The sequence below is a fragment of the Humulus lupulus genome, chromosome 4, assembly GCF_963169125.1.
Source record: "Humulus lupulus chromosome 4, drHumLupu1.1, whole genome shotgun sequence".
NCBI lineage: Eukaryota > Viridiplantae > Streptophyta > Magnoliopsida > Rosales > Cannabaceae > Humulus > Humulus lupulus.
This window is the reverse complement of record NC_084796.1, coordinates 142,223,643-142,244,631: the sequence shown is the minus strand read 5'-3', so window position 1 is coordinate 142,244,631 and position 20,989 is coordinate 142,223,643.

The window sequence follows — 20,989 nt, the reverse complement described above, 5'->3', positions numbered from 1 at the left end:
AAATAGATTTAAATCAACTTCTAAGTTTTATGACCCGGTTAAAACCAGGATAGGACTTAGTTAGCGTTAACCCTTATCCATATCTCGAGCTCTTTAAGAAGAGCAACGATCCGTAGACAAGGATCAACATCCAAGTCGTTAAGGAGACTTGGTTATCTCCAGGTACCATATGCCCCCCAAGTAACTGGGAAAGGGTCTTTCGTGGTTACTTTAAGATTACAATTGCAAACATGCGTAAAAAGCTTATTTTTATTAATACATAGAAAGTGGCTTTCCAGGTCTTACAAGTAGATCATTGATAATATCTCTTTAAGTGGACGGCGTTCCAAGTCCGTGGGACGGTCCCTCCATCAAGTCGAGATAACTTATAAGTTCCCTCCTTGATGACTTCGATGACCTGGTAGGGTCCTTCCCAGTTCGGTCCCAAGACTCCATCTTTGGGATCTTTTCCGGCCAGGAAAACTCTTCTTAGGACCAAGTCGCCAACGCTAAAGGCGCATTTTCTGACCTTGGTGTTAAAGTAGCGAGTGATCTTCTGCTGATAATGGGCGAGCTGGAGTTGCGAATCCTCTCGCCTTTCATCAACTAGGTCTAGGGAATGGCATAGGAGCTCATGGTTCCGATCTTGGTCGTAGGACTGGGCTCTATGCGACAGAACCTTAACTTCCACGAGGAGGACTGCTTCACTCCCGAAGGTTAGGGAGAAAGGAGTATGGCCCGTAGGAGTCCGATGCGAGGTCCGGTATTCCCATAGGACCTGGGGGAGATGTTCCGGCCAGACTCCCTTTGCTTCGTCTAATCTTTTCTTGAGGCTCGCCTTTAGAGTCTTGTTGACAGCCTCGACCTGGCCGTTCGCCTGAGGATAGGCCACGGAAGAGAAGCTTTTCACAATTCCATGTCTATCACAGAACTCAGTGAACAGGTCGCTGTCGAACTGAGTGCCGTTATCGGAGACGATCTTCTTGGGCAGGCCGAAGCTACAAATGATGCTTTTAATCACGAAGTCAAGCACCTTTTTAGACGTGATTGTTGCTAATGGCTCTGCCTCGGCCCACTTAGTGAAGTAGTCGATGGCGACCACGGCATAATGGACCCCGCCCTTTCAAGTGGGCAGGGCGCCCACTAAGTCTATTCCCCAAACGGCAAACGGCCAAGGGGCCGAGATCATTTTTAGCTTGACCGGAGGAGCTCGGGCAACTGCAGCGAATCGCTGGCACTTGTCGCACTTTTTCACATATGAGATCGAGTCTTTGGACAGAGTCGGCCAGTAATAACCTTGCCTGAGAACCTTTAAGGCCAAGCTTTGCCCCCCAGTGTGGTCTCTGCAGAATCCTTCGTGAATTTCCTGCAGGATGGCCTTCGCTTCACTTGGAAGAACGCACCGGAGGAGCGGTAAAGAGTGCCCACGTCGGTACAACACTCCATCAAGTGTCGTATATCTCGGAACTTGATATAGGACTCGCCGCGCGTCGTTACGTCCCTCAGGCAGCTTGCCCTCGACAAGATATTCAAGAATGGGGGTTATCCAGGTCGGCCTGGTGTCGATCATCTCGACCTCTACCCGATATCCTTCTATAGTTGGTTTTTCCAAGAATTCTATTGACACCAGCCCCAGTGTCTCCGTCTCTCCCAAGGTGGCGAGCTTGGCAAGAGCATCTGCATTGGTGTTCTGTTCTCGAGGTATCTATTCGATCGATCCTTGCCCAAACGCAGACAGCTCGGCTTTTACCTTTGCCAGATAGGCGGCCATCTTGGGTCCCCGTGCTTGATATTCGCCCAGAACCTGGTTAACCACGAGCTGGGAGTCACTAAAGCACTGGACGGAGCTCGCCTTTAACTCCCTGGCTATCCTCAGGCGGGCCAGCAAAGCTTCGTATTCTGCCTCGTTGTTGGAGGCCTTGAACCTGAACCTTAGCGCCGAGTGGAACCTATGTCCCTCGGGGGATATCAGAATGATTCCAGCCCCGGAGCCGTTTTCGTTGGATGAACCATCTACAAAGATCTTCCATAAAGATTGGGGCGAGGTGAGCTGAGATGAGTCCTCCACTGGATTTTCCTGGAATCCCGTGCATTCTGCCACAAAGTCGGCCAAGGCCTGACTCTATATGGCAGTTCGTGGAGTATAGAAAATCTCGAACTGACTGAGTTTGATCGCCCACTTTAATAAACGTCCCGATGCTTCAGGCTTTTGCAAAACCTGCCTTAGAGGTTGATCGGTCATGACGTGTACCGAGTGAGATTGGAAGTACGGCCTAAGCTTTCGCGAGACCGTAATTAGGCAGAACGCCAGTTTTTCCATCAGCGGGTATCGTGATTCTGCCCCGAGGAGTCTCTTGCTGATGTAATAGACTGGCTTCTGAGCTTGGTCCTCTTCTCGTACCAGTACGGCGCTAGTTGCATGCTGAGTGACAGCTAGGTAGAGAAAAAGAGGCTCGCCGGCCTTGGGCTTGGATAGCACAGGCGGTTCAGCCAGATGCACCTTCAGGTCAAGGAATGCGCTTTCGCATTCTACTGTCTAGTCGAACTTCTTGTTACCCCGAAGCAGGTTGTAGAAGGGCAAACACTTATCGATTGACTTGGAAATAAATCGGTTCAGTGTGGCCACTCTCCCTGTCAAGCCTTGGACATCTTTCCGCGACCTAGGCGAAGGAAGCTCGAGCAATGACCTGATCTTGTCGAGGTTTGCTTCGATTCCTCGGGTATTAACTATGAACCCCAGGAATTTCCCGGATGCGACACCAAAAGTGCATTTCTGGGGATTGAGCCTCATGCCATATTCTCGTAGTATTTTAAAACATTCTCCCAGGTTGGAAACATGGTTGTCGGCAGTCTTTGACTTGACGAGCATGTCATCAACATACACTTCCATGTTCTTTCCGATTTGGTCCGTGAACATTCTGTTTACTAGCCTTTGGTAGGTAGCTCCAGCGTTCTTCAGACTGAATGGCATGACCTTGTAGCAATAGACATTAGTCGGGGTCATGAAGCTGGTGTGTTCCTGGTCTGCCGGATTCATCGTGATCTGATTGTAGCCTGAGTACGTGTCCATAAAGGACATGAGCTCGTGCCCCGCCGTGGCATCCACCAGCTGATCGATCCTTGGCAATGGCAAACAATCCTTGGGGCAGGCCTTATTCAGGTCGGAGAAGTCAATGCAAGTCCGCCATTTCCCGTTGGGCTTTGGAACTAGCACGGGATTGGCGACCCAAATTGGAAATTTGGCTTCACGGATAAAGCCACATTTTTTGAGTCGGGTCACTTCTTCTTCTAGGGCTTCAGCTCAGGTTGTTCCTAAACGTCTTTGCTTCTGAGACTTCGCAGGAACGCTTTTATTCAGGTGGAGCGTGTGCATGATGACACTTGGGCTGATGCCTACCATGTCCTCGTGCGACCATGCGAATACATCTAAATTAGCCCGCGGAAACGTAATCAGCTCCGTCTTCCTCGTGCTACAGAGGTTTTTCCCGAGCTTGACCATCCGTGATGGATTTTGTGGATCAAGGTTCACCTCCTCGAGCTCCTCAATAGCCTGGAGCTCGGATCTATCTTCGCCTATTCGGGGGTCAATGTCCTCACTAAGGGCGACACTTTCCTCTTTGGTGTTTTGAGGTTTTTCAATCTCAGGAGCCGCCAAGGGTTCCTGGGATTCCTCTTCACTCAGAATGGCCATAGCCAACTGCCTGGTTTTAGATTTTCCCTTCATGGAAATGCTGTAGCATTCCCTGGCAGTGAGCTGATTGCCCTTGATGGTGCAGATTCCTGTTGAAGTAGGGAATTTCATGGCGAGGTGTCGAATGGAAGTAACAGCCTCGAAAGCTATGAGCGTAGGTCGGCCCAAAATGGCGTTGTAGGCAGCGGAGCAGTCAATGACCACAAACTCAAGTAGTTTAGAGACTGTCCGAGACTCTTCTCCTAGGGTGATCACCAGCTCGATCGTCCCTATCGATGCCGATCCTTCTCCCGAAAAACCATACAGCATCATGGAGGTTGCCTTTAGATCGGCGACAGCCAGACCCATCTTCTCTAAGGTGGATCGGAATAAAAGGTTCACCGAACTCCCGTTGTCTATCAGCACCCTTCTTACTTTCTGGTTAGCGAGCTGGACTGCTACAACCAAGGGATCATTGTGAGGGAACTGGACATGGCCTGCGTCTTCCTCCGTAAAAGTGATCGGTTGCTTCTCTAATCGTTGCTGTTTTGACTGACGCTGCTCCGAGACGAACTCCACTCTGTTGTGGGCTTTTAGTTCATTCACGTATCTCTTCTGGGCGCCTCTGCTCGTGCCAGCCATATGCGGACCTCCAGAGATGGTGGATATCTCTCCTCCGACCACGGGAGGGGGGACGTCCTGATCTATCCGAGTCTCGGGCTGACTGGCCGGGGCTTCCGGAGCAGGTCGACTTGCTGGAACCCTATTCCATGAGTATTGAGCCAAGGGGCCGGCTCGGATGAGGGTCTCTATTTCATCTTTGAGATGCCTGCAATCGTCGGTATTGTGTCCGACGTCGTTATGAAAACGGCAGAATTTGGAAGTATATCTCTTTCCCTTGTGGTGTTTCAATGGTTCCGGCCTCTTCCAGGGGACCCGAGTAGAGTTGGCCAGGAAAATACTTTCCCTTGACTGAGTGAGTTCGGTATATGTCGTGAACACGGGTTTGAACTTGTCTACAGACTTATTCTTCTTTTGGTCATGCTGATTGTTTTCGCCATTCCCCTTTCTTTTGCCTCCACCGGGCTGTTTGTTCTGTGTGACGTCTGGGGTCGCTACCACGACCTCCGTCCCCACTCCAGCGGGCTGCTCGGGAACCTGGCTGGTTCCCGCGGTTGAGGCTTCGACTTCTTCCAAATTTATCCATTCTTGGGCCCTATTAAGGAATTCGTTGACCGAACTGACTCCCTTCTTTTGTATATCCTTCCAGAGATCTCCTCCGACAAGGATTCCGGTTCTCATAGCCATGAGCTTGGAGCTTTCATCCTCGTCCCTAGCTCGGGCAGTGAAGTTCGCGAATCTGCTCAGGTAAGCCTTCAGCGTCTCACCGGGCTGCTGTCTCACATTGGCCAGGGAGTCAGCCTGAACACGGGCGGCCTAGGAGGCGCGGAATGCCCTTTTGAAGTCAGCTGAGAACGTCTTCCAGGAGCTGATCGACTGTCTTTTACTTTGCTTGAACCACTGTCTGGCAGGTCCGGTCAGTGTGGAAAGGAAGACCAAGCATCTCAGCTCCGGGCCAATGTTATCAGCCATCCTTAGGGTGTTGAACATCCCTAAATGGTCGACGGATCTCCGTCCCCGTTGAACTTTGATAAGTGAGGCATACGGAAACCAGATAGGTATGCCGTCGCTGCTATGTTGGGGGCGAAGAGTTCCATCTCATCTCCTGAATCATATTCGTCTTTCTCCCTTTCTGACAGGAGCTTCCTCATCAGTTCCTCCATCTGAGTTAGGCGCTCGAGGGTTTGGTCCTGAGATCCTTGGTTATTCCGGGCTGTTCAACAGCTCCGGATCCATTGCACATATTAGGTGGGTTATTGCCCCTCCTATCTTGAGATAGGTTGTTTGGGGCATTCCCTCCATTACGTACTTCGGATCGGGCCCCCCTCGAGCGAGCCTGACTACCATCTCTAGCTCGATCCTCTCTATGAGAGTTGAGGTGATCTCGAAGGTCGCCTCCCTGGGAGGTCTGGTGGCTTTGTGCCAAACTTATTCGCTGACGTAGGTCTCCTCCAGAGAGATCACTCCGGCGACTGCCGGTCCAATGACTCCTGCTGGATAGGCTTGGAGTCCATCTTTGGTGGTGAGGACCTGAGCTTTCTTCCGGCGCCTTGCTGCGCCGGGAAGGTCCCGCTGATGGTGGGTTTCTCCTACTACTCCCATAAGCTGGGATGTCTCGGACGGGCCGAGGAGGAGACGGATATCTGATCGGAGATGGAGGATGCCTGACTGGAGAAGCGATCCTGGTTCCATCTGGACGGATTAAATTTGGTGGGGGCCTTTCGGCCCTGCCAACTTGCTGGTCCCGCGCCGGGTGATCTGGACGAGGCACAGGACGGTCTTCGGGGACGGGCTGACGTCATGCGCCCTCCCCGGATCTCCTCTGGGAATTTCCTCGAGCTCTCCTGGGCGTCCTCGAGGATGGTTGAGAGCTAGGAGTCGACGTCCTAACCGAACGGCTGTATTGCTGTTGTCCGGTCCCAAGCATTTCCCCGAGGTTTGCGTCTCGATGGTGCGATGAAGGGGTGGAGTTGGCTGCTGGAAGTCTATCCGCATGGCTATGCCTGGATCGATTACCCCGGCGAGACTTGGGAGCCTCACCTTGCCTCTCTCCAACGTTAACGTTGGTTGTTAGAGGGGGTAATCGGGCCAGGATATCCTGGATTTGCCGACTAGCAGTTGCTAACTGGCTCCTTAGCTGAGCGTTCTCCTTCTCCACCGCAGTATAATAACACGGGTTCGGATTAGGTGGCCAGGGCGCCGAACTACCAGTATTGTCTTGGCCCGCCGGCTGCTTTCCTGGCCGCTGCTGGACTTCAGGAATTTGTTCCTCAGGGATGGCAGTATGATGAGCCTCCTGCCCATCATGTTGTTCTGTCTTATTGCCATGCCTGGATCGAGTAGTCACCATAGTTAGATGTTTGTAGCAGCACTAATCGAACTTGCTCTCAATGAAAGCACCAAACTGTTGACGCAGTTCTTCGGCAACAGGTAATTAAGAGAAAGAGAGAAAAGGATTAGTGCCAAATATAGAACCGTAGCAGATATAAGATCTTAGTAAATGAAATAGGTGACTCGAGACACATTTTTAAGTGGTTCAGAGGTTAAAATCCTTCTACTCCACTAATCAATATTATTGATATATTCTGGGTATTTGGTTACAAAGTATATCTCTCCAGAGACTATTTGTTCCAACCCCTATCAACTCCCAGGGTCTCCATATTTATAGGAGAAGGCACCTGGAAGTTAGTAAGGAGGTCATCCCGTGACCTTCTTACTTGTCATATCAACTCTGTGACATTCATGATTAATTCCTAAACCTGACACATAAGTATGGTCAAATCGATAGATAAGGAAATAATGGGCCGCACGGCCCAACCCAGCCGTGGGTGTCTAAACACGCACGTTCTTGAAGCGTGTCCGAGAAGTCAGGGAGATATCGGACACGTCATGTCAGATATATGCACGTTTATCTTGCGTGTGTTGACTTTACAAAGGGTCATGGCCTCCATATCCAGCTCGTACCACGAGCTGTGCACCTGACCCGACCTTCGGCCTTTCGATTCCTTGTTCCAGTCTTGGGAGACTTGGCGAGTCCTTGAGGATTCCTCGAGCTAAGGGGGTACGACCTCAAGACAGGATCTCCGACCTGGGGGATGTTTATGGACTAACCATGATTAGTCCGAAGCTCGGCCTGCTAATCAGCCCATGGGAAAATCAGGGCGTACAGTGCTGTTTTCCAGGACGACGCTGCATAGAGGTGCCCTCTCCAGTTGGTTCAACCGTGCAGTAATCTCCATGATCACCAGGTCTCTCTGATTCATTGTTGGGCATAGAACGAGTTACCACCATGTTTATTGTTGTGTCGAATATTCTCTGACAAATTTCAAGCTTAATTTGCTCTTAATGAAAGCACCAATCTGTTGACGCAGACTTGGAATGCACTTAATCTTAGGATATATTACCAATGATTGTGTATTACGAGTTAATTTTTTTTTTTTACTTTGATTGTAAGACTTATTTATAAAATTCATTCTTAATTTTTTATAATAAATTAAATTCAATGGTTGTTGTGTAGTTTAAACATGGTACCAATTTTTAATAAACTTTTTATATTAACCCATTAAAAGCGATCTAGAATATTACTAAATTTTGATCATTTGGGGGGCATGTACTTATGATGTCATACTTAGTACACTAAGTCTTTGAAAAATTCTAGTTAGCATAGAATTTGGAAATGAATAATTTAGTAGCTTGTTTGAGCACGCATTTTCATAATAATTCTGAATAGAACTAAGCTAACAAGAAATATCAAAGCAATAGGGCCTGAATAATAACATGTAAGTGTTGATGCAGTTTTTCACCAACAAGGGATTAAGAAATCCGATTAGAGAGATTAAGCTTGTTCATAAACCGTAAATGTAAACTCACAGAATTTTAACGTGGTTTAGTGGTTAAAATCCACGTAGTCCACAAGTTAATTTTATTCTTGTTTAGGAACTCTTGAAGAGATTGATTATGACAATTTTAGCAGAGTTTTGGCATACAAGATGTCGGTCCCTTTTACTGCCAATTTTTCTTATATTTATAGGAAATTTTTATAGACAATATTGGGTAACTATACAATAAATGGTAATAATAAAAATTGTGTAACTTCCCAAATAAATCGATATGTAAATACACTAATTAAGCCTATTGATGTTTACATTGATCAATAAACATATATAACAATCATACACACTTATTGCGCATATTGGGCATCCGAGACTGTAGGGTTTCTTCCATATGCGTGTCTTTGAACAACCTTAAGCAAGAAGCCACTCTCGAACTGGATATGACTGGAATGGGACAACTTGACTTAGATAATGCTCGGGCCTGATAAGGGTGATTTGGACACTGGACACTTTGATCACTGTCATCAACATTTCAAACGATCTAAAGGATCCTGGGCTGAGCCTCGAGCAATAATTTCGTCCGGAGTTAACGAAACATCTCCAGTGTTTTGTAACATTTATTTATTACGTTCATGCTACACACCGAGCAAGAAAATTGAGCTCGTATTTTAGGGTACAACAATAAGCTATTAAGAAATAAAATCCTGGACCTAACCAGGTACATGTAAAACACCCTATTATACTATCATTTATAGAAGACTACTAATCGATGCTTATTTAGAAAAATACCACAATTGCTCAAAAGTTCAGCGGGACCTTATTAAGACGTACATTATGGACCCATTTGTTCAAATAAAAATATAAGGTTTTTCATGCAATTTAAAATAAAAATATCAAAGTCCCACTAAATATAATTAAATGTAATAAAACTCATAAAAATATTCATCAGCGTTTCTAGATCGTTTTCCATCCATTCACACTCTACGACATACATACTTTGACCATGGAACGCCCCATATCACCATGCATGCCAATCAGAATACCTATCACCTACTTGAATGTAGCGCACCAATTTTTTTTATTTATTTAAATATTGTGCCTTATTTTATTTAATTGTTAAGTGTTGAGAATTGTTTCATTTGTTTAAATTAATTGTTATAATTGTTTGGTATAATTTTTTTGTGAATTTAATTGTTAATTATTTATTTATTTTAATATGTTAATAATTGAGTTTTGGTTGAATGCACCAAGGTGCATGGTAAGTAGTGATGCACTTGAGCAATTGTTTGTGTGCATGTGCATGGTTGCATGGTGAGCATGTAATAGTTTTCCATGCATTTTGCATTGAAAAATTTAATTTTTAATGCATATAAGGGGATTGTATTTAAAAAATACTCTATCACTATATGAGTCTCATTTTGGTCCTACTATTTACCTTAGTACCCAAAATACCCCTGGCATTTGTTTCCCATAGTCTCTTTGTATTCTTCGATCTCTTTATATTCTCTCTCTCACTTTCTTATTCCGAAAGTAAAAGAACCCTCAAACCCAATTTAATCCATCAGAACCTAAGCAAATTTTCTTCCATGACCACAACCAAGAATCTGTGGCTCGGATATTTTCAGAGTTGACGTTCGGAGAAGGCAAAGGAGAAGAACATCAAGCAAATAGACCAAGCTTTGAGGAAACAGCCCCAAAGAAAGCGAAGGTGAGGGATGTCCTTTTTAATATGCAATATGTGTATGTGCCTGGTTTTTTTGTTGAGTTTTGTTCATAGGATAGAAACCTGGGTTTTTTTTTGAGATTTTTTATGCACCTCGATAGAAATCGATAGGACTCGATAGGACTTGATAATATATGCTAGGTTCTATTTTTGATTGTGCCTCGATAGGCCTCGATGGGACTCGATAGAACTTGATGATATTTTAGGCATGTAGCTGATTTTAGCATCTACCTTGATAGGCCTCGATAGGACTCGATGATATTAGACGTATGGCTGATTCTAGCATCTGCCTCGATAGGACTCGATGTAATTTGGCATATGGTTGATTTAGCATCTGCCTTGATAGGCCTTGATAGGACTTGATGATATTAGGCATATGGCTTATTTTTTAGTACCTATCTCGACAGGACTATATAGGACTCGATGATATTAGACTTATGGCTGATCAAGCACCTGCCTCGATAGGACTCGATAGTTACCAGATTGTTTAACATTTTTTTACATTTTTTTTAACATTTTTTAACATTTTTTTTTCAGATGCCTGAATTGATTGTGCCATTGGAGAAGCACTTTCCTAGTCGTGTCACCTATAGGGGTAGTGCTTACTTGGAAACCCTTATAAAGCAATTTAAGAGGCACGAGCTAATTGAATGGGCACAGGCATGCCCGTTGGGACATTTCTTCAAGGCTAAGTCGTTAAGTTTTTCTTGGATTCTGCTGCATCAACTTATGTTGTAGAAGGTGGAAAGCAAGAAGGCTGAAGAGGGTCACTTCTACTTGGGCAACATTCTTTGCAAATTTGGGATTGCAGAGTTTGCCCTAGTCACCGGGCAGAATTTTGGGAAAACCCTTCCCCAAACGAGATGAGAGAGCATCTTTCAAGTGATCGGATCATCCATGAATACTTTAATGGTGATTCGAAGGTTAGTTTCAGCCAGTTGGAAGATGCTTTGAAGGCCTCAACAAACCCAGAAGAGGCATTTAAGTTGGGTTTGTGTTATTTGATAGAGGGGGTACTGAATGCCCCAGAGAAGACAACGACGATATGGGGTGATTCCCTGAAGATGGTTGAGGATCTTGACTACTTTTTCAAGTATCCGTGGGGGAAGCTATCCTTCAAGAAAGTTATTAGAGGAGTTAACAAGGACATGCAGAAGCAATTGAAGCATTACGAGGCGAAGAAGAAAGAGGGTTCGAGCAAAAAATAGAAGGAGTCGAAATATAGTTTCAAATGGCTATGCACCTGCACTTCTTTACTCGGCTTTTGAGGCCATGCCAGCTCTTGGGAGTATGTTCGGTGAGAACAGTGGGAACTAAATTCCGAGGATGCTTAGCGGGGATACGAAGACTGATATCACTATTTCGATAGCTCATTTGGTTCCTATATTCGCCAACCGTCGAGTAAGTTCCATTTTATCTTGTTAAATGTCACAAATTAATTGATTAACGATTTATTTTATTAAAGTTTTTCTGACACATTTATTCAACCATGCAGCTAGTGGTATTTTCCAGGCTGAAGCCACGTCTCGGTGAAGTAGTCTACTATAATACCTCCCAAACGTTGATTCCAGGTTATTCCCTGAGTTGGAATCAATTGTGGGGGAGGCTAGGATTGCAGCGGATGAAGTATTGCACGAGAAGGAGGCAGAGAAGCTGGCAGAGGTTGCAAAGGAAGCCTCCATTTTTCATGAGGATGTCCAGAGGGTTGAGGAGGGCACTTCATAGGCTTGTGCACCTTCCTCTAGTCAGGTTGCCCAGCCTGATTATGAGCAATTGATGCAGAGGCTCGAGAGGGTTGAGGAGGGCCAGGCAACCTTACTTCAGAATCAGACTACGATCATGGCTCAGTTGGCACAACTGCTTTTAGTCATCTTAGGTCGATCCACCAATGTAAAATTAGATACAGAGTCTGATATCTTGCCTGAGGACTACGAGACCGAGGATCCACCCTCCACTCCACAGGCCCAGACATCTGTAGTTTCCAGTGACACCGACAGTCCCAATGTACGAGTACTACAGCCTGAGGAGGTTGCTGGCCTTGAAGTTGTCAAGAAGAAACGCAGGCCCAAGGGTTTTGATGACTTCATCGACCCAACAAAGAGGATGAGAGTAGGCAAAGAGGGGATAGTTACTGAACCATTGGGGAAGTGTGACCCGTAGCAGGAGAAGAGCTTCCATAAGTGGATCATCGAGAAGATTGGCAACAAGAGAGATCGGAACGTCCATACTGGGAGCACGGTGTGGCATGGTTCTTATAGTTGCACACAATACAGACTTGGCTTTGGGATTCGGTATGTAAATTATATTTATGCTTTCAATTCAATCTTAAAATATATTTATTATACTAACGAATTTTCATGTTTTTTTAGCATATTGATGCCGCTCTACACATGATACGCTACCAACGCCACTTTTATCATGCCACATTTCGGCAGGATGCTGCGATCATGAACACCACCTTCCCCCAACTGTGCCTAGGTCGTTGGAATCATTTTAGAGAGACCAACACTAAGTATACATGGAACGACGATGTGCTGAATATGCTGAAGGGCAATGACAATCAATTCCTCGTATCCTTGCAAAATGTAAGTGAAGTATATTTTTCCTTGCACGTCTAGAAAGCTACACATTGGATCACCATTGAAGGCTCCATTCCAACGTGGTGCAGCAAAATTTAGGATTCCAACCATAGTGTGCTTAGTCCGACTCTGTCGGAGGAAGTGATCAAGCCTTGGTGCTTGTTATTGCCTTCGTTGTTGTGGTGTTTTGGCATGTTTGATGACCATGAAGACCTCCATAGATATCCTGAGCAGAACGAAAAGCCTTTTTCATATTGTCGTATTTCTCCTAAGGAGTATCCTCAGACTAAGACAAGGTATTCCCCTATTTAATTAGTGTATTTTGAAATCTGAATATTAAAGTTATTTTTATCTTCTATTGATAGAAAATCGATTATATGTAGTGAGGATTGTGGTATGTTTTCCATCAAACATATCGAGCATTTGGTTTCCAGGCTACCACTCGATACCGTTATTGATGAGAACATCCAAAATTTTAGGACCAAGTGGTTTGTGGACCTATTCTATCAGAATTTGTCCCCGTGATGCTCTTTACATTTTCTTGATACACCTCTTGTATAGTATAGCATATAGTTAGTTTTGTATATTGTTTTTTATCAAACATTATCTTTTGAAAAAGTAATTAAATAAAAAACTACTAAATTCACATAATGTGTCTGCCTCAACAAAACTCGATGGGTCAAACGAACTACCTCGATAGCTAAAAAATAATAATAACCAAATATGCCTCGATAGGTTTCGATAGGACTTGATTGACCTCGATAGAGTAATAATAATAAATTCATATATTTAGATCAAAACCAACAAAGTATTAGAAGAAGTACTGAATATAATAAATGCAGCAAAATCAATTGAATAATTACATAACACAAATTTTTAAAGCCTAGCCTTACATGACTTCCTAGTGTTCCCACAACCACCACATTTGCTACATTTAGGTGGCTTGATGATATTTTCCCCTCGTGAAGCATAGCAGTTTGTCTTTTGCCTACCCACTTTCTGCTTCCTGAGGCCTCCTATAGGGGTTTTCTCAACGGGGACCCCGACAACCGTATCTCTGATGTGATAAGGGATTACCCATTCATCCTCGTTCCCAATAGGGTAAATAGTTTCTTTATAAGTGTCCCTCAATGCCTCGATTCTATAGTAAGGGGAACACAATAAGTAAATGTTTATGCTTCTTTTTCTGGATGCAGTAAAAACATGTACACAAGGTATCCCAATGGTTTGGAACATGCAACAAGAGCATGATTTTGTGGCCAAGTTCACCTCACCATCACCATTACCATCGACCACAAGAAATTCATGATGACCAAGGACATGGACATCCAGGAAAATTGCTTTATCACCTATTTGCTTCAAAGCATTTTCCATCTCAGGTGATAACACAGTTGTTGCTTTTATAGCTCTTTCACGTCTATCTGCAAACCAAGACTGAAGAGTGAATCTTATGAATTCAAGAAAAGTAGCGACTGGAAAGCTCCTTGCCTCCTTGGTTTTATTGTTACAGGTTTCTGCGTAGTTACTCGTCATGATATTGTATCGGTTACCAGGAAAATAAGTGATACTCCACCTTTTAAAACCAATTCCCTCAAGATATTGAGCAATGGGCGGATCAATTACCTTAATCTTGTCAAAGAACTTGTGAAATTCCATTCTTCGAAACGCGTATGCTGCATACCCCATGATGTCTTGACAGTGGTCAGTTTTGAATTTTGCCACCACATTCATACATATGTGATGGTAACATGCACCATGATAGGCATCTGGGAACACAAGCTCCAAAGCATAATTAATGCTTTTATGCCTATCCGATACAAAAGCTAGGTTCTCAACGTCCCATATGGCTTCCTTCAATTTTCTCATTAAATAAGTCCACCAATGCAAACGCAATTGGAAACAACTGGTTATTTGCATCCAATGCAATAACACAGAGCATGTGGTCACCATAATTATTCTTCAAGAATGTGTCGTCCGCACAAATTACAGGACGACAGTACTAGAAACCACGCCCAGAAACACCGAGGGAAAAGAAGAAATACAATAAACGACCATCTTCTGCTACATAATTAGTAATTGTACCTGGGTTCTTATGCTCCAACTGACACAGGCATCCAGGTAACTTGGAGTATGATTCCTCAGGTGTCCCTCTGACATACATAAGAGACCTTCTCTACATCTCCACGCCTTCTCATAGCTCATTTAAACCCCAAAATGGTGCTTCATGTCCTCCTTTATGTTGTTTGCCATGTAGCGAGTACCATTAGTAGCAAATTTCCTCTTGATTAGGTGCCCGCAACCCATGGTGATGCTTGATGGTGGTCCTTATCTCGAATTTCTTGTGAGCAAGTGTGTACTTCATTGTATACAATAATCTTGAACATTTTAGATTGCATTTTTTTCTTACCCCTCAATCTCCAACCACAATCAGGATCCTTGCAGGTAATGTACCACACATCAGTCCCAGATTTCTTCACCATAAACTCAAAATTATTCTTCATCGCAAATATGGATGCTTTGGTTTTCAATTCAAGCTTGTTCTGGAAGAACTTGCCAAGGTGCAATTCTCCTGAAGCTTTGCTGGTTGAGGAGTTGATGTGAGGCCTCTATATCCTCTTTGGTGAACATGGGAGCACTCCATGTTCTACGATCTTCACCTAAGTCCAATGGAGAACTCCATCTAAATCTATCATCGGTTCTACCTGTACCTAGACGACTACTGCTGGTCCCAGGTGTTTTCCGATCTTCAATTATGCGCTCCTCAGCTGCCATAAGATCTGAAATCTGTGTTGGCAAATCTGCCCTAATATCTGGTCCACCAAGATCTGTTGCATCAACAACAGGATCGTCCTTGACATAAGGATTGTATCCATAGGGATCGTACTCCACTGTGTCATGCACATATGGCGGATCTCTAACTGGAATATCATCATGTACTATGACGTCTGGATTTGTCTCGGGAACAAATGTTCCAACCTCACTTTAAGTTCCTTTGAAACCATGACATGGGGGAGAAATGTTCTCCTCAAATTGAACTTCTTTATTAACATTGGGAGAGGCCGATTCATTTCTTATACCTCCTTTCTTAAATAATGTCACACATAGAGGAATTAGCTTCTCTACAGATTTCGATGCTAACCCAATGAATACACGCACATGCCTATCATTTTTTATAACGGTAGGTTTGACGAATTATGATAGGCATGTGTACGGGACCTTAATTTTAAAGTCATGCACACATTTATCCACTTCAAGCTCATCGTATAGAATGTCCAGCAGTTGATCATACGTCACACCATTCTCTAATGGTAGAACTTGATTTTCATCATCCCTGAAGATCCAATCCTTATTTTCAACTCCCAAACACCATTTAATGCAACAATTATGGAAAGAGACGAATATTTATCAAAAAAACAAAAAAATAGGTCAAAAATTAAAACTATAACATTAAACAACAAAAAATCTATTCATATCGAGGTCAACCCATCGAGGCCCATTGAGTCCCATCGAGTCCCATCTAGGGATACACTACATAAATTAAGTTCTATGCCTCTATCGAGGTCCTCCGACGACCATCGAGTCTCATCGAGGTACCCATTGTTTCTAAAAGTCTGAGGTTTTTATCGAGGTCCATCAAGTCTCATTGAGGAAGCTATTAGCCCCCCTAATGTGAGGGTTTTATCGAGGGAGCTTTATCAAGGTAGTCATTTTCCCTAATGTGTGAGGGTTTTATCGAGAACCATCGAGTCTCATCGAGGCATATCGAGGTAGAAAAATAATATAAACATATGAGGGTTTATCGAGGTCCATCGAGTCATATTGAGGCAAACAAAAAACCCAGAAAGGAACGAAAATCCATTCCGACAGTGAAAAATTACAATAAAACATAAAGGCATACACAGATCTGTTCGAAATATCAAAAGCAATGTTGATAAACAAGTTTTCTGACTACATATAACAAATATATACTTACCCGTACGATTTTTATCCAAAATCCAAAATGAAGTTCTTGCCTTGAAAGGATTCACAACTTGCCCCATGAAATCCAAGCTCGAAAATTTGTATAGATTAAGTTGCCTTATTTTTTTTTGTGTATGAGAGCTTGAGAGATAGAGAGGGAAAACATGAGAGATAAAGAGGGAGAAGACAATGGGAGAAAAAGAGTGGAAAATTTATGATAGGGGTATTTTTGGGAATCCAAAGAATACTAGAATAAAAATGTAATGTATTTTTAGCCTGGTATCATTTTGTTATACAGTATCACTTAATGGATTAAAAGTCAAATTTCCCTTTGCATTTTGTATTTTCCTTTTATTTATTTTATGGTTTAAAAAAAATATATTCAATAAATAGGAATTAAGAAAATAATAAATAGGGTAAGCTTTTGTGTTCACACAAAAGAGAATTGAGAAACAAGTGTATAAAAAAAAAAAAAAGTTGCCTTTTTCTGATTTCCCATAACACTGGACCAGCCTCTATAAAACGGGCATAACTTGGGCTGTGTATATTATATTTATACACAATTGCTACCTTTAGAAAGCTAAAGAAATTTCCTACAAATTTTGGGAAATAATGTTTTCCCTAAAATGGAGCAAAAAGGGGTCAAAATCGAGTCCCAAGTCACAGGACCCTAGAGTTACGAGAATAGCACAAATTCCCTTATCGATCATGGACAGCCAAGGAGAGAGAGAAAGACAAGGGTAAGAAATATCTTATTTTCTAATTACTCTATTTATTTTCTAGAGAAGTCAAGGGTTTTATTGTATTTATTTGGGAGAGGGAAATTAGGAAAGGATAAGAGAGAGATTGGGTAATTGATTCTAGGTTTTTATTTGGCTAGAATAAGAAGCAAAGAGAGAGAGAGAGAGGAGGAGAATTGTGTGACTAGAGAGAGAAGGAGAAGAAGAAAGGAAGAAGGGAGAAGAGAAAGAAGGAGAAGAATAAGAAAGAGATTTTAGTTATAGGTATTTTGTTTTTTTTAGTACCTTTAATTCTCTAAGTTATTCTCTCACCTCCTTAAATTCTAAGAAAAATTTTCCTTTCTCTGTATTGTGGGTTTCGAAATTCATAGGGTATCCAAGAGGGTTGGTCATAGATTTTGTGTTCTCGATTCTACAATCAAGAGAGGTATTGGAATCTCTAACCCTTGTCCTTGATCTATCATTGTTTTGAAGTGGTGATCATTTTTGTGGTATTTTAACATTGTTGATTGATTTATTTGTTGGAGTTGTTTACTATTGTGATTAGAGTTCTTAGGTATTCTTTTTGATGCTAACATTTTTTAGTTATTTCTCTAGAAACATGTTTGGGTGCATTTTATGTGAGGTGAAAAAAAAAAAATTGGAAAGGTTGATGCATGAGGATTTTGGCCAAGCATGTGTGGTGATTTTATTATTATTTTCTATGTTGCTATATTTATATCATGTATTGGTTAGATAAATTGGATAAAGGAATGTTGGGTCATTGTAGCTTTTTTCTTAAAAAAAAAAAAAAAAGAGGTGATTAATGTGGATAGTGTGCTTTGTTATTTGTGCTTTTTCTCTTATTGAATTGAACAAAGAAGTATGATGAGGTGATTTCTAAATTTTGGTTGTTGGACTCTATGTGTATTTCGGCAATAGCATGCATTAGGCCTAGGTTTACTTGCTTTATTTTTGCATAAAATAAATCTTGAATGAATGTTATCAAAAGAGCATGTTAGAGGTATTTTTTTTTTCACTTGCCCATAAATATAAGCATGGTTGTTGGACGTATAATATTGCATGAGAGTAGCATGATTTAATTGTCTATGTGATTTGTGATTTAATTGTATAGATTTAAACATGTATGGTTATTTTGTAAATTTTGTGAAGCATGATGAAAAAGATGGATTCTTGATTTGTTAAACTTGCTGGTTTTGATGTTTAAAAGACTTAGAATATGATGAAAATAATGATTTTGCATGCTTAAATAATTTTGCAAGTGCTATGATGTTTTTAAGAAATTAAAGGGAATTTTAACATGCATTAAAAATTGTGTTTTTACTCAAACAAATTCCTTCATATTTTTTTTAAAATTTTAGAGAAATTATGGGATTTTAATTTCAAGATGGTGATTTTTTAAGAGTTTATTTTGTTGGTGGAATTTTCAGTAAAAAAATTGGAAAGTCTTTTAATTGAAAGAAAATTTTTGTGTTTGTAAAATAATATAACACCTAAACTATGGAAATATTAAAAATTGTATTTTTAATGTAACCATGAATGTTCATTTTAATAGATATGATTTTCTTCATTTTAATTAAGAAAAATATTGAGATAAATTCACTTGTGATTTTTAAATAAATTAAATAGTGACTGAAAGTTTAGTTGAGAGAACAACTAAGGCTGAGAAATGAGGAATTGGCACATGCTAGGCAAGCATCCCAAGTGCCCCAAATGCCCGAAGTGCCTCAAGTACCAGTGGCGCAACCTCAACTGCCAACACCACCACCTGCACCACGACCTGTAACTTATGGGTTTGAGCCAGTGTATGAACGTTTCAAAAAACAAGCCCCATCAACCTTTGATGGGAAATTTGATCCCATAGTGGTAAAGGATTGGTTAAGATCAGTCGAGGCCATCTTCGATCATATGGAGTTAAATGATCGCTAGAGAGTCACATGTGCAGTCTAGTTACTCAAGATGGATGTACGAATATGGTGAGATGTAATTAAATAGACTTGTGATTTGAGTACCATGACTTGGGCAGAATTCATCCAGGCTTTTAGCAAGAATTATTACAGTGTGATCGTGCTAGCAACCAAGGTAGATGAGTTTGTAACTTTGGTACAAGGAATCCTATCTATCACTAATTATGCACAGAAGTTCGATAGGTTGGCAAAATTTTCTTCTGAAGTTGTGCCAACTAAAACTCTACGAGTCCAAAGGTTCATGAGGGGACTCAAGCCGATGATCGCTAGGGATGTTATGATGACCAGTGCTAAAGTGGTCAATTATGCAGAAGTACTTGATAGAGCACTTGAAGTAGAATATTTGGAAGATCAAATACGGAAGGATAATGATGCAAGAAAAGAGACCTACTGAAACAAGAGCTTCAATGAGGGTAACAAAAGGAAATCTAATGAAGGGCAGAACAGTGGCATTGATAAGAGACCAAGACCCCGGCCACGAATAACAACAGTCACAGCACTCAGAACCACCATAACAACTGCAACAATCGCTATAATGACCGGAACCGTGGAAATCACCAAGGCAACCGAGTAGAGCACCCCATCTATCCTAAATGCTCAAAAAGACACCCAGGATAATGCCAGGTCGGCACCAATAATTTTTGAAAGGAAGAATTGCCCACAATGGAAGGCGGGATAAGAATAGTAACAACAATCTGGTGCCAGAACGGGTTTTTGCCTTAACTCAGAATGAAGCAGCCAACAATAACACTATAGTCACAGGTCAGCTCCCTATATCTGGTGTGATGTGTCGAGTCCTTGTTGATTCTGGAGCAACTCACTCTTATGTTTCCATGAATATGATCGATAAGTTGGGTATGCCTTATAAACTGTTTGAGCATATTTTTCGTACAATGTTACCGTCGGGAGACATGATGATGTCAACTAGGTGGTTACCGTCAATGCCTATAATGATAGAGGGCAGGGAGTGCCCAACACACCTCATAGAACTGAGTTACCAGATTATGATGTCATAATTGGTTATCCAAACATGGGGTGACGAAGACTGTCAAAAGAAGACTGTGGAGTTCAGACCAGAAGAAAGAGAGATCATTTCCTTTAAAGGAGAAGTAGCGGGTTTTTGAACACCCATAATATCGGCATTGGAAGCACGGAATATGATGCAACATGGCTGTTCAGGATTTCTGGCTAGCGTGGTGGAGAAATCCAAGGAGTCAGAGTTAAAACTGAAAAATGTGCATATTGTTTGAGAGCTCCTGGAGGTGTTTCCCGAGGAATTACCAGGATTACCCCCGGACAGAGAAATCAAAATTGTGATCAATCTTGCACCAGAAACAATAATTATCTTTAAAGCACCCTATTGAATGGCACCTGCGGAGTTGAAGGAACTTAAGAACCAACTACAAGAGTTGTTGGATAAAGGGTTCATAAGACCTAGTCATTCGCCATGGGGAACACCAGTCTTATTTGTGAAAAAGAAGGACATGAGCATGAGAATGTTCATCGATTATCGAGAAGTCACCATTAAGAACAAATATCCTTTGCCTAGGATAGATGACCTTTTTGATCAACTGCAAGGGGTAGCAGTTTTCTCAGAGATTGATCTATGACCAGGTACCATCAGTTGAAAGTAAAGAAGGAAGACATTCCGAAAGCAGTTTTCAGAACTCGCTATGGGCACTATGAATTCCTAGTGATGTCTTTTGGACTCACAAATGCCCCAGCAACATTTATGGACATGATGAACATGGTATTTAAGGACTATTTGGACAAGTTTGTGGTAATGTTCATAGATGATATCCTTATTTACTCGAAGACCAAGGAGGAGAATGAGGAGCATTTGAGGTTGACCCTGAAAAGACTACGAGAACATCAGCTATACACTATGTTCTCTAAGTGCTAATTTTGGCTGGAACA